Here is a 14,642-nt window from a genome sequence, read left to right as displayed (position 1 = left end):
TGCCTGATAGAAAAAGAAGAAAGTGACCAGGAGAGGAGAACAAGCCAGAATGAGAGCAAAGAAAGGGATGGTCAACAGGTCCTTGGGATGAAAGAGGCTAATGGCTGGGTCAACACACAATTGAGGGCAGAGGAGCTAGTAGCAGGGCTACAGGGTGTGAGGACAAGAAAGTTAAATGTGGACCAGAGAGGGCAAAAAGGAGTTGCTCCAATTCCGCATCAAGCCCTGAGTGAGCTGAGGAATGGTTGATTCCCTGGGATTGACTACCAGCCTGGTGAAAGGTTGTCAGGTAGGGAAGCGGGATGGAGCAGATGGTATTGGGACAAGGTGTTCAGAGTTTTGCAAACTCTCACTGGAGAACAGATGTGATGCCAATTTTAGGATCAGTGCTATTCCCCTGAGCATCTGTGATCATTTTCTTATCGTTTCAAGCTCTCCTTTAGAATGCTCTGCCAGCTTGAGAAGCCAGAGCTCAGGGAAGACCAAAACCCTCTGCCACAAATTCTAAAACACCACCTGGATGATATTATTCCCTCTTTCACACCTTCCATGACTTCCTCTTGCCTTCCAGATTCATGTTAAGGAAACAGGACTTGTTTCAGGCTTCCCACACAGAAGCTATGAAGAGTATTTGATGCCTTTTCCATAAAATAAATCTTCTTGGATGGATCAGCTTCTCCCTTCCTTGGAGATTCTGTTAGGAAAGAGGAATGAGAATAGAAGCACTAGGAATAAAATCCCCGCGGATGGAAGACTATGGGAGACTATTGCTGGGCAGAAACGTCAGTAGATTGTGTGATTACAGAAGGAAGGAAAGAGAGTTGGCCTTTCTCTTGGCAGCAGGCTTTCCTCTTCTCTGTGTTCTCCTTCATGAATCACTCCATGGCTGGAGTCTTCATGTGCTGTCTATCTTATTATTAGTTAATAAATATGGAAATAATCCTCAGTAACTCTGAATAAATGATTGCCACCCTTTGCACAATTCTATTACATTCTTTTTTTTTTTTTTTTCTTTGCCTAGGCTGGAGTACAGTGGCAGGATCTCACCTCACTGCAACCTCCACCTCCCGGGTTCAAGTGATTCTCCTGCCTCAGCCTCCTGAGTAGCTGGGACTATAGGTGCCCGCCACCACGCCCAGCTAATTTTTTGTATTTTTAGTAGATTCAAGGTTTTGCCTTGTTAGCCAGGATGGTCTCGATCTCCTGACCTTGTGATCTGCTTGCCTCAGCCTCCCAAAATGCTGGGATTATAGGCATGAGCCACTGCTCCCAGCCCTCTATTACATTCTTTCTGTTTCTTACTGCTTATGTTCTTCTACCTGTATTCAAGGTTTCGGTCAACATGCAGCATGTTCAAGGTGGGTGTGTGTGAGGTGATATCCGGAAGGTTTGGTGAGAAGATTCATTCATGTGAGAGTCTGGAGGGGAGTGGCTGTAGAGTGCCCGGTGGGAGAATCACATTAAAATGGCTCCCTTCTGCTGCAGGGCTTGGGTGAGAGAGGTGGCAGCGGTGTCTATTAAGCAGTTGCTGACCAAAATGCCTGGCAGCATTTGGACTAGGCTTTGAAGTGGGGGGAGAGGGGTAGAGTTATCTGCCAATCAGAGAAAGAGATGTCAAAGATGATGGTTTTTCAGATGGAGAACTAGAGGCAGCAGAGAGAAACAATTCTGTGATGGTAATATAAAAATGTGAACCAAATGGGGAAAAAAAGAACAAAAGTGTGAGTAAAAGCATGAGAGAACTTTGCCTTCATATTTCTGAATAAGCTTTACTCATGCCATGGGGCTTAGAGAAATCCCCATCAAAGTCAGATGTGTGCCATGACACCAGGTGGGTGGTCTCCTTGCACAGAGACGTCGCGCCCACCCACCAGCACAAGGGAAGGGCTGAGCATGGCTCCCAGAGATGCCAATAGATTGTGCTGAGTCACCCATATTTGCTCTGAAGCTGCTTTCCTAAAAGTAATGTTGGGCAGGACGCCCCCCTGCCTGGTTGCCTACAGGATAAGCCCAGGCTGTTTAGCTTAGCCAGGTGTCCTGCTGATTTCACCAGCTTGTGTTCCTGCAAACCTCACCCGCCCCCCCTGCCTGCTGCAATCTTTTACCATAGGAATGTTGGTGGGCACCCAAACACACCATCCTCTTGTCCACCTTCATTACTATGTACATAGCATTTCCTTTACCTGGGTTTCTTTTCCCCTTTTATAAGCTTGCCAAACTCCTATGCATGCTTCAAAACTCAACTCAAATGGGTTTTTTCTTTCAGTAGCTTTCTCTGAAAGATCACAGTCCCTTTCCACCAACCAAAAGCAGAATTACGTATTTTATCCTCTGTTTGCTTTGTTACTTTGATTATAATTTATGATAGCAGTAAAATAACATGTACTTATTTATGTTCTCTTTTAAATGTGGCTTTCAAGAGCATTTTCTTATTCAATAAATATTTATTATCTACTATGCGTCCGGCATTACTCAGGATAAGGGCTATATATATTTATGACTAATATTGCTCATTCCAACCTCAATATTTCCAGAAGCTAGAACAAATCAGTTCTCTGGGAGTATAGGATGAATGAATGAATTAATTAAATCATTTCCCCTAGGCCCTTAAAACTTCTACTCCAAATCTGGTTTGATATAACATAAAAATTTGTATGAGCCCCCAGGGAAGATGCTGACAGTGTTTTCTGCGAGAGTCTATACAGTTGTCCAGAGAAGAACTCTCTCTAATGGTCAGTGGGTCTTTTCTATTCTGAAACCATGTATTCCTGTGGTCCCAGAAGCTGAAATAAAGCAGTTGTATCATGAGTCACCACTCCCTCAGCAGACCATGAATGAGCTGCTTGGACAAGCTCCACCAGTGGGAAGCCTGACCACTGAAACTGACCTTGCTGCCCATCTGTGTCCTGTTGGAAACCTTGGACCAAGGTTGCAGCAATTTGGGAATTTTTAAAAAGTACTCTGCACCAATTTCAAAGACAACTTTCAAAATGGGGTTTGAGGAATAAATAGGCAGCCATATAATCACACTCTCTTCTTCTTTGGGAGAGACATAATAAGCTCTTATTTTGATTTAATGATGGGTAGCTTGGTCCATGTGTTTCCCAGGCCCTTGGCTATGATTAGGATGTTTCTGTAAGGGGTGACTATGAGTCAATATCACTGATTGCTTCTAACCAGCACACCTGAATGTAGGTGTCAAAATCATGGGCAGCTCCCTTGAGATGGTCTTTTTCTGGACAGCTGTGTAATGAGAGTAGAACTCCACTGGGAGTCAGGATACTGGGCATCAGTTTTCACTTCCACCATTTACTAAACGATGACGTTGGGCAAATCACCCATCTCATTTGTGAAAAAGGAGATAATGTTTACTTTGTAGCAATGTTTTAAAGCTCAAATAAGGCAATAGGTAGAACGTTTTTGTCATATAGGAGAAAGTTAATAAATGTTAATTTCTTCTGTGTCTTAGGAAAACTTTTGTTCCTTCTAGTAATGCCGTCTTTGGAGCTCCTCCTTGAAATTGACTACCAGTGAAGTGATGATATCATAGCTCTCATTTATGGATGATCTGGGACACTTCTATCAATCCCTGGGCTTTGCTGGCAACTGCTAGTGATTTATTCTGTACTTTGCTGTCATGGTTGGTCTTGGGGCTTACATCTTCAAGGACAGGAAGGCATTTGTCTGGCCAGGGGCTGCATTCCAACTGTTGAAGACCTTGCCTGCCTCTGTCTAAATACTGATTCAATCCAATTCAGCCAAGACTGACACCATTGTCAGGGTTTTCAAGGTGCCTAATGAACAATATGCCCTCCCCTGTCTCCATTTTGAAGAATTCAGAAAAACAGACAAATGTGTCAGTGACTGGAGAACGAAAATACCACTTTTGGTATAGAGAAAGCTATTTTGAGGTGGTAGTTCCATGTAAGTGCCAAAATGGGATGTATCTCCCTGGTTCTGAGTCTGAACTTTGCCCACCTGAGGACAACTTTGTGTTTGCTGAGCAGATATACTTGCCCAAGTTATTGTCTCCTTCCCACGAGTCCTGGTGGCCATGAAGAGAGAAAGAGATCTATTCTGACACTTTAAAGATATTTGAGAGAATTAACTCCATTTAACTGAGATCAATGGCTGTAGTCCACCAAAAAGGTAACATGCTCCAGCACCATTAGGTGGAGTGAGGGGTGGGGCAAGGACCAAGAATGCTCTTGGAGACCTCATCCAAGAGGAGCTGAATGTGTCAGCCTTGTCCTTGTCCCCTATGACTGTCAGAATCCTGATTTAGCAGCTTTTACTCCCAACCTGCACCCTCTACAGACAGGCAATGCACATTCTGAAGCTCCTCCTGTCTTAGTATTGCCAGCTTAGCCCTTTCTTATATCTGGTTTCCCCCTCCTCGTTGTCCAGATTATATTGGTGTTTCAGCCTGGTTCTTCTTAATGGGGCTTTCAAACATTTCTTGGTTTTACACTTTTGCGGATGGACTGTTCCCAGTCCACCCCTTCTCACACAGCCAAGGACTCCAGCGCCTATGCTGGTCCAGAAGAGTTCAGTGTCTCAGCTGTCTGATTTCCCCTAAGACTGAGGAGCTGAGACAACAATAGAGACTTTGAGAGTCACCTGGTCCCACACAGTGCCTGCTGAGAGCCTTGGGTCAGAAAGAGAGGGAAACCTTTCCCAGACTGCACAGTCCAGCCTGAAATGCTATGCTGTGCTTCCTCCTGGGGAGCTTCTGTGAAAGCTGCCCTTGGGCAGATGACTTTTGTCCCTGTTTGAAACAGAAAATAAAAAAGGTCACAAGTCCCCGGGGTGACTAAATGCTGAGCCAACTGATTTCTTCAGTTATTCAAAATTGCTATTTTCCAGGAAGGGGAGTCAGCGATTAGGAAGACAAAACTGACACTTTATATAATGATGTCAAAACAAAACCCTGCACTTTACATTATTGAAGTGTCAGCATGCGATTTTTCTCCTTATGTTGTTTTCCCTGACCTCTACTTCAGGCAGGTAGCAGGTTGTAATTCATTTCACTTTTCTTGAAGTTTTTCCATATGGCAAATAGAAGCCTCTAGAAGACCACAAGGGTTTTTTCTGTTTGTTTTTTGTTGTTGTTGTTGTTTGTTTGTTTTTGCGTTTCGCTGAAGCCTTAACTGAAAACATTGTACTAAATGTCCTCAATGAAGAGAAGAGTTGGAAAATGTGAGCAGGGAGTGGAGAGGGTGTCTCAGAGATGGAAAAGGGCTATGAGTCCAGTGCTTAGCCCAGGCTCATGCCCTGCTATGTTTTGCTTTCTAGGAAAATGACCAAACCTGGGAGGGATTGGCTGCTTTGTGTGTATAGAAGGTAGGATTCCGGGCACGGATGGCAGGGAAGCAGCTGAGCTTTAGGGACGTGCTTTAGGCTTAGACAGTGAAGATGTTCATGATGACCCTGGTGGACTGAAAATTAAAGAGCCCTCCTCTTTGGTCTTCTTTGGGGGGATTTTGATGTGGCTTTGTGGGGAAAGGGGACAACCCCTTGTGACTGAGATTGGGCATTTTGCCATCCTGGTAGGATGATAGCTTGGGGTCACATTTAATTTTATTTCAAAAGAAAGCAAAAAATCTGATATTTCTTGGAGACCTGGAGATGCAAATTGAGATTCACACTTTCACACATAAAATAAGTTGAGTCTTTAAAGATGGCTACTTGTAGATGGATCTTCAATGGGACTATTAAATACAATTTTAACCTTAAAATGTAAGTTTGGTATTTAGCTCTTTCTTCAGAACAGTTCTTATACAACACATCAGTGTACAATACTGGTGAAAATGGGGGTGGCTTGAATGGATTTGCTGGAACCCAAGATCCTTCTATTTGGCCTTTCCCTCATATGACTGACCCCTAAGTGCCATCTGTGAAGCCCTAGGGCTCTGAGAATCAGTTTGGAGCCCCCACCGCCACCGCCTCAGGTCACAGACTTGCTTTGATAAGTGGCTGGCTGAGATATCAAGTAACTATTAATTTTCAGGTCATGCCAAAATTTCTTAACACTTTACTTAAGGTCCTTCTTAATGTGACCCCTTCTTCCCTCCCAGCCCCATCCCTTGCCACTTGCATTCATTCTTGTATTCTGAGGGATTACTCCAGTGTCCACCTCTGAGCCTGGTGCAGAGTAGGTTCTAACTAAATGTCAAATAAGCAATGTAATGCATGTTGTATGAGGAAAGCCATCTTGCAGCCCAAATGATGCAGGAAAATAGAATAAAATTTGTGGCATTATGGATAAAATAGAATACGTTAACCTTTACTCTTTTTTTTCTCTTTTAGTTTGAAGCAACTTCTATATACTTCTACCTATAGTGGGGTTAATGCATGGAAGCTATTTACATCTTTCATTATCCTTCTTATAACCTTACTGGGGGTGCGCATACACACAAGCACACACATTGTGTTTGAAACCACTTGGGAGATAGAGAAGTCAGAGAGATGGAGATCAAAATCATTTTCTCTTACTAGTAATGTTGGGTGAGAGAATGTAGCTTGAACAGGCTTCCTTCTACTTGTCCCTACATCTAGACTTTGGAATGAGCTGCCCTAGTACAGTAAACAGGGTTAGTTAACAAGACAGCTTAGCCTCAAGGAAGCATGGGCCCTCACACCTGAAAGTCCTCTGAGTAATAACAGAGAGATGTTGGTCTCCAGAACTGACTCAGGGCTCTGATCCAGGTGTGCTTCCACTGGGAGGCAGATGCAAAGCAGTAAACACACACATACACACACCCCCCAAAAGAGAGAGAAAAGCCGAAACTGCTCAGAGAAATCTTTTCTACTTTCTGAAGATGGATTGGGTGTTGGAGATACAGAATCAAGGGTAGAAGGACTACTTCCTAATGTTTGTGAATGGATGGTAGTTCCCAGTTTATAAAATGGGGTAGAAAATTAAGGAAGAGGAAGTCTCTAAGAGTCATTTTCACTACATTAAACCCAGTTGCATTCCTAAAAGGCCCTTACGTGGATCTTCATGTCAATCATTTTGAATTGTGGTTTTGGTGTTTGTTGACTGGGACAAGCCTTCAGCTCATTTCTGGCAGAGTGACTACACTTGGTGGGTACTGCACAATGGCCGAATTCTGAAAAAAATGAAAGTAAACCAACCCAAAAGTTATGAGGATCGTGTTTACAAATGTATGATAAATGTGTGCATTCAATGCCCTAAAAGAATTTGGCATTAGCCCTAGTGTACACAATTTAGCCCTAGCATACACCAAACATGATATGTATAAGTCTGAATTAAGAACTGTGAACAGATGGGTAGAGGCAAAACACAGCAATGTAAGTGAAGAGATACAGGGCCAAACAGCCTGTTAGGTCCAGGAGAAGCATGAACACAGTTAAACATCAACATATAAAATTAATCATCCATTTCAACTCCTCTTTAAGTGAGGTCCTTAATTCTGGCAGTTTTCAAGAGGAGAGACCAATAAAGACTGAAGTCTGAGACCTGGATGGAGAGAGAGAGAGAGAGAGAGTGTATTATAATTATATATAAAAGGAATCTATAAGGAATCTGGATTGGGCAGGATCCTATGGGGAATAAGACACGGGGTGTTAGAGATGGTTCACAGGGAGAAAAATCATGTGCTGGCCAGACTTCTTGGTTGCAAGCAAGAATATCTAACTCACTTGTGGGGGATAAAGATAATTTTTATAATTCAGAGAAACTTGGAGAGGTAGTTTTGGAGCATAGACAAGGCTCAAAGAGCATCTAGAAGCCAGGCAGCAATAGGTCCTTAGACCAGTACCACACATCTTACTTATCAAGAGTAAATAAGCACTGCTGCTGGACCACTGCAGCTGGTGACACGTGGTTTCCACTGCTATTAGACATTGCTTTGGACTCTCCATCATTACAGCCACTACTGGGCACTGATATTGGACACCATGGCTGCTGCATGCTACCACAGTCAGTTTCAACTTTGCTTCTTTTTGGCACTTCTTGCTTCTGATTCTAATCTCCTAGGTGGAATGTTTTTTTGGCTCAGTCTAGATCATGTGCGTGCACTCTTGCTACCAAGGAAGGGAGAGGAGAGTACCTTTCATTTACTACCAAGAAAATGCACAATGGGAAATGCTTCCCTTGGCCCCTGCCCACAGACCCCAGCTGTCAGAAGAGCTAAATGATGGACAGCTGAAACTGTAAAACTAGTAGATACATCAATCATTTGTCTTGAAGAGATTTAGCATTCAAATGCCAAAATTAAAAAACACCTGAAAGTATTAAGTGCCACAAAGCCAACAAAAATATTTCTTCAAGTCTCAAAGAAAGTGGTATTTATTTAGTTTTATGATCATATTTTAAAAGATAGAAATCGTTATATGTCTTCTTATATTGATAAATTATAAACTACCTAGCCCATACTTCCTCTCTTATTATTTCTTCTCCCCCTTCTCTATCTATTCATCCTTGCAATTTCAAGCATATGTACATTATATAAATAGTTAGGTGCTGTTCAACGAAAATTACTTGAAAAAATTCAGAATGGAGCAATGGAGCAATGATACAGTTGACCTTTTATTGATCATCAGAGTTGGTTCACATATTAAGAGGTAGATTGCCCTAGTTATGTTTGCTAAATGAAATACTTGAGACAGTAACAATTGATACTATTTACTGAGTGTCTACTATGTGTCAGATGCTTTGCATATGTTATCTTGGTGAATCATCACGGTAATTTGGTTGAAATGGGGTTTATTATCACTCTTTGATGAAAGAGGAAACCAAAGGTGAGAGAAAATAAGTGACACTGGTCAAGGTTGTGAAACCAAGCAATGAGATAAACCGCAATCTTAACCCCCTTTCCTCCACAACCCTATGTAACCTGGAAAGTTCTTCCCCTATGCCACGCCTCCGCTGAGTATTACCATATTTAATAGACCCGAGTCAATGTTACTCTGATGGGTGTTGGCTTCCTGCACAGGCACATTCCTTCAAAGATAAAAGCACTGCTCTCATGAGTTCCTTAGAAGAGAGAATGGGAATCTCATCTCCAAAGTGAAATTGAGGGTTGATTTCAGGAAGTGGGAGTTGACAGAAAAGGGAAAAGAGGGTCTTGAATTGCACTGGCTGAATAAGACCCTCTGGAAAAGCAATGCCCTGTGCTGATATCTTGGTCAGTGAAATTGCTTTTGGCAAAGATGCCTTCTTCACAGCAGATAGAAACTAATGGTCACCCCAGGATAATACAACACACTTTGCCTTGTTTTGATGATTCTTTCTGCCCATGTGATGTTTCCAGGCTTCTTTTTATACAAGTATTGACTTTAGAAGTGAAAAATGAAAACGGTTGTTATACATTTTGTAAATCATGGCCAGTTTGCCTTGGCGTGGGATTTTTTAAAAAAATACTCAAACTGCATTGCAATTAAACTGGAAGTACAAATAAATTTTCTCTTCCAAAAACACCAAATATATATTTAAAACCCTATAGGTCTATAATACTTCATGTACAGTACTAAAGTATTTTCTCCCCCCAGAGAATACACAAGTTATTAAGAGAGTAGGAAAAAAAAGAACCAACTGAATTTAAGACTCTTCTCTGATCTTTCGTTTACCTATAAAGATTTATTTCTTGAATATTCAATAGTATAACCATGCCAGAAATAAATAAGTAAGGTAGAAGAATTACAAATTATTTTGCCATTCTAATACATCGAACATGTTAACTGTTTGTTCCTTTTTCATACAAAGACATGGTGTTTCTGCTTTTCCCCCTTAACTCTGTGTCATAGACCTTTTCCCAGGAATGTGTAATATTTTAAATTATAATTATATTTGCAGTATCAAATTCAGTTGAGGGGATATAGCCCAATTTATTTAACTGGTTTATTTGGGGACTTTAAAGTTGTTTCTAATTTTTCACCAGTGTGGAAGGTGACAAATTTAGTTTTGTATTTAGTTTCCTCTACCTCACACTTACACTTTTAGGGAACTCGATCCTTAAAATAAATTTCCTGGAGTTGAGTCACTTGGTCTAATGAAATGAAGTATTTTGCTGTTCTTGGTAGGTATTATAAAACTGCTTTCCAAAAATTTTTTTATCAGTTTACACTGCCACAAGCAGTGCTTTCCTAAGCTCTTTTTTTTTTAAAAAAAAAAACTACAAACTTACCAGCATAGGGTGTTATATTTCTTTTAAATTGAAGTTCTTAAGGAAAATTTTTAAAAATTAAGTGAAAGTTTGGCTAAAAACTCGCCACTCCGCTATTATGTGAACTCTTAGCGACTGACTGTGAAATCACAGTGATAAAAATTAGAGACGTCAGGGGCCTTTTCGGTTTCATCTGCCCTCTGTGGCAGGTGTTGGATTGTTACCCGCATGCCAGTGCTTTGGGGATACAAACGAGGGGAATATGTTTGTCAAACATGCCAGTCAGAGTTCCCGGAAAACTTGGCCACAGAATGCAGACAAAGTTAGAATACAAAGGCCTGGCTCTTTGCCTGCAATCCCCTGCAAGTCTTGGGAGCCCATGAAAGCAGGGGCACCTCTTGGGTACGCTCCAGAGCCTTTCTGGGTTCCAGAATTTTGCTTGGACACCTGGAATTCAAATTCCCACCACTGCTGAGCCGGAATAAACAAATGCACACCAGGGCTGCCTTCTACGATTTCATTCTCTGAATGTGTTGTTTGTAATGCTGAAATGTATTCTGCTAGAATGACATTGGACATACAAGTTGCCAGGGCATTAGACACCATCTAGTGCAACACCCTTAGTTAAAGAGGAGGAAGCTAAAGCCCAGAAAGTGGGAGGTACTAATACCTAATTTTCCTCACTCCCAGCATAGTGTTCGTACACCTTGCCTTCACACATTATCTGAGCAATAAAATGTCTTTTGTGAAAGCTGATTCAGTACTGTCTTGCTAAATTAATATACTGGTGGGATCTTATTTGTTCCTGATGATTATTACTGGCATGTCTGGCAATAATTGCAACATGTGTACTGAGAAATAGTGGGCATTAATTTCAGAATTTTGGGGGTAGTTTAGGTATAATGATAAGTAACATTTATTTAGTGCTCACCCTGTGCCAGATTCTGTTCCAAATGTTTTGCATGAATTAAATAATTTTCTCCAACCGTTTTCTAAAATATACATTTATATAATTCCTATGTTAAAGAAAGGAAATCTGAGAGTGGTAAATAGTGTAGTAAACAGTATAAGCTAAGTTATGCTACAATAACAAACAGCCCCAGATCTCGCATACAACATACAACAGTAAAGCTTTGTTTCCCTCTCATGTTATTTGTGCATGATAGGTTAACATCACTCCTTTTCTCTGGGACCCACATTGAAAGAGTTGCCCTTATATGTAACCTAGCTGTCTTTTGGCAGGTGGAATAGTTTGCAGCTAGAACATGCAATGGCTCCTAAAGCTACACGTTGAGAAATGACACATTGACACTTGTTATTTCATCTCTATTTCACTGCCCAATGCAAATAACCTGGCCAAGTCTGACATTAATGAGGCAAGTAGTAAGATTCTTTGGTAGGGAAAGTCCAGTGAACATACTGAAGAAATATAACCTACCAATGTCAATAACTTCTTCAAGTTTCCGTATAAAGTAAATTCTGGAGGCAAGATTTGAACTCAGTATAACTTCAGTGCCAACACAATAAACTTATCTGCTTCACTCTCTCAATAATCAAATGCTGGGAAATATTATTAGAAGCCATGTTGAACCTTAGAATCTATTCATTTGTCCCTGTGAAAAATGCCATTGTGAGGGAAAGCATGCATCTATATATAGTAGGCCAACTATTTCACAATGTTCATGAATCTATCAAAGCAATAGCACGTTCTGAGTTTGTGTTTCATTTCTGTCAGGGTGAATGAGATCTCTCCAGTCACTTGATATTCTCATGCACAATAATTTCTTCAAAGCCCTCCCACTCTCACAGAATTCAGGGCCTCAGAGAACAGCTAGGCCAGCCCCTGCCAATGCTAGTGTGCTCATTCTGGAATCTTACCAGGAGGCCATGGGGTCTATCATGTGCATCTCTAACCAAGGAAGGCTCTTTCCTTTATGCACAATTGTAACTGTTGGAAGGACTTACCTTGAATTGAACACCCTCTGCAGTTTTCATTCTGGGGCTACATTTAAAGATAAATGTAATCTGTCATATATATATGTATATATGTATAAAAATGTATAAGATACTATATGAATATATAATACACAAAATATATGTAAGTATACTTTATATACAACATATACTTATTTTATGTATTTAATATATACTTGTATAACATGTACTTTGTATGCTATATATAATATATACTTACATATAGTATATTGTATACTTAGTATATGATATGCATCCATTGTATATGTATATATTTGTATTTATATATTTAATAAATATTTACAGATTTATTATGCTATTATATACTATACATTATATATAATAAATATAAAAACAATTTAATGATATGTAAATATATATAATTATGCCCCACAGGTATTTTTTTCTCTAGCTGCAAAAGACAACTTCTGCCTAATATGTTATAATTTTGTGTCTCAAAGCATCCCAGTTGTGATTTTTGAAGGTTTTCTGGACGGTCTCTAACAAAAATGGGCTTTGCATAATGTTCTTCACTCCTCCCCTTTTATTTATCCTAGTGGAGTTATAACTGTCCTAATAGTAACATATTTCATACTTAATAAGATGCCATGGTTTTTCTGTGATGAATTAAATTTATTTAGGAATTTCCATCAATACAAACCCAATTTGATATGAATGCTGAGAGGCGAGGTAAGAATATCTCAAATTCTTTAATACATGCCACAGAAATTATTACAGGATAAAGAATATCTTACTCTTGATAAGTAAGTTTTTTTGCTTTTGTGCTCATTATGTACTTTAAATAACTGGTTGTTTATATATAGTTTATTTCTCTTTAGTAACTGTTTGACAAATTCTGTTTATCAATTAGCTTTTAATTTTGGGAAACTTTTTGAGAAGTAGACAAATCAAATCACTTTCAGAGATTGTTTGAGATATTTTACAGATTTTAAAGTAATATTTTTTATGCTGTATGGAAGCTCTGTGAGGGAACTACTATATTTTTGTTATCCATCACTGACCTCTCTGGTTGGTATAACATGTGTTACCTAATAGGTACCCACTGAATATTTGCTGAATTTAAAAAATAAAAGTAATGGAGACCATAGGATAGTGACCATATATGATGCTTTGTTTTTGCCCATAGGAGTTGGTCATTTTCAATAAATAAACCAATGGCACAAATTAGTGTAATTAATCTAAAGGCAATGACAACAAGATGGAATAAAAGAGATCTGAGATCTATTTAAGAGGTAAAGACTAATACCATTTAGTAAATTACTGAAGGTGTGAAGATTAGGGGAAAAGAGGAATCTAAAATGACTTAGGAGTTTCTGTTTAGTGACTGTAAGTAGGTGGTTCACAGCCCACAGGACAAATCTAGTCTACTCTTTGTTTTTGTAAATTAAGTTTTGTTGGAACATGACCATGCACATTCATTTACATGTTGTCTATTGCCACTTTCACAATATGACGGCAGAGACAGGTAGTTGTGACAAAGACTGTATGTCCCACAAAGACAAAAAAAAAAAATGGCTATCTGTCTCTTTACAGGAAAATGTTGGCTGAATCTTACCCTACTTAATGCAGACAATTCCTGACTTACTATGGTTCCACTTATGTTTTTTTTTTGGTTTTTTTTTTTTTTTGACTTTAGGACAGTGCAAAAGTGATGTACATTCAGTACACTCTTCAACTTACGATGAGGTTACATACGATAAACCCATCCTCATAACCCCATTGTAAGTTAAGGAGCACACGAAAGTTTTTGGTGGGGAGGTGGAGATATTGGGGGAAAATAGTTACTATTTATTAATATGCTGAGTTTGTGGTGCCAGTGAAGATGTTCAGCCAAAAGTTTGAGATATAAGCCTGGGACTCAGCATGAAATTATGGCTGAACATATAGATTTTAGTAGGCTGTGGTCAAGTTGTGGCTTTGTCTGCCATGATGAAACAACCTGGTGGCTAAGCATCTAAAAATGAAGATATCATTGGTGATGTACACTTCTCATTGAAGTCCAGCTTAGGAGGTGAGTCAGAGGTGTTTGATTACATGTTGTGAAGGCACATGAGGGAAAGGATGGAAGTGTGTAGGGGTACATTTACTCCTTCTTCCAGAACATGGGGCTGAGTGCCAACCGAGCATGAGGCTCAGGCAGAATCCTCCAGCTATCACCACATGTTTGCCTCAGCGTGACTGACACTGCTGCAGGTCCTCTCAGTAGGCCCCAAGGCAGCCGTTGCCAAACTAAAATCAGAAGTGTCCCTTCCAGCTTTGCTGTGCAGTCTTGCCAGCCCAACCACAGAACAGCTCATCTAGGTTGATTAAGGGGAGGAAAAACTAAACGTTGGTTACAGTTCTAAAATAATGCCAGTCCTGGAGATGCAGAGCTTTTCTCTAGCCATCAGAGTTGAGCCTAACGAGGCAGTTCATGTACTTTCCCAGCTGGTAAGTGAATATTTCTGCACTACGTGTGGTACAGAGGGCTCAGCCCAGTGCAAGGACAGTTTGTCCCAACATTCCTGTGCATCCTCT

The sequence above is a fragment of the Papio anubis genome, chromosome 13 (genome assembly GCF_008728515.1).
Source record: "Papio anubis isolate 15944 chromosome 13, Panubis1.0, whole genome shotgun sequence".
Classification (NCBI taxonomy): Eukaryota; Metazoa; Chordata; class Mammalia; order Primates; family Cercopithecidae; genus Papio; species Papio anubis.
The sequence above is the reverse complement of the archived record's forward strand: the minus strand, read 5'-3'. Positions refer to the sequence as shown.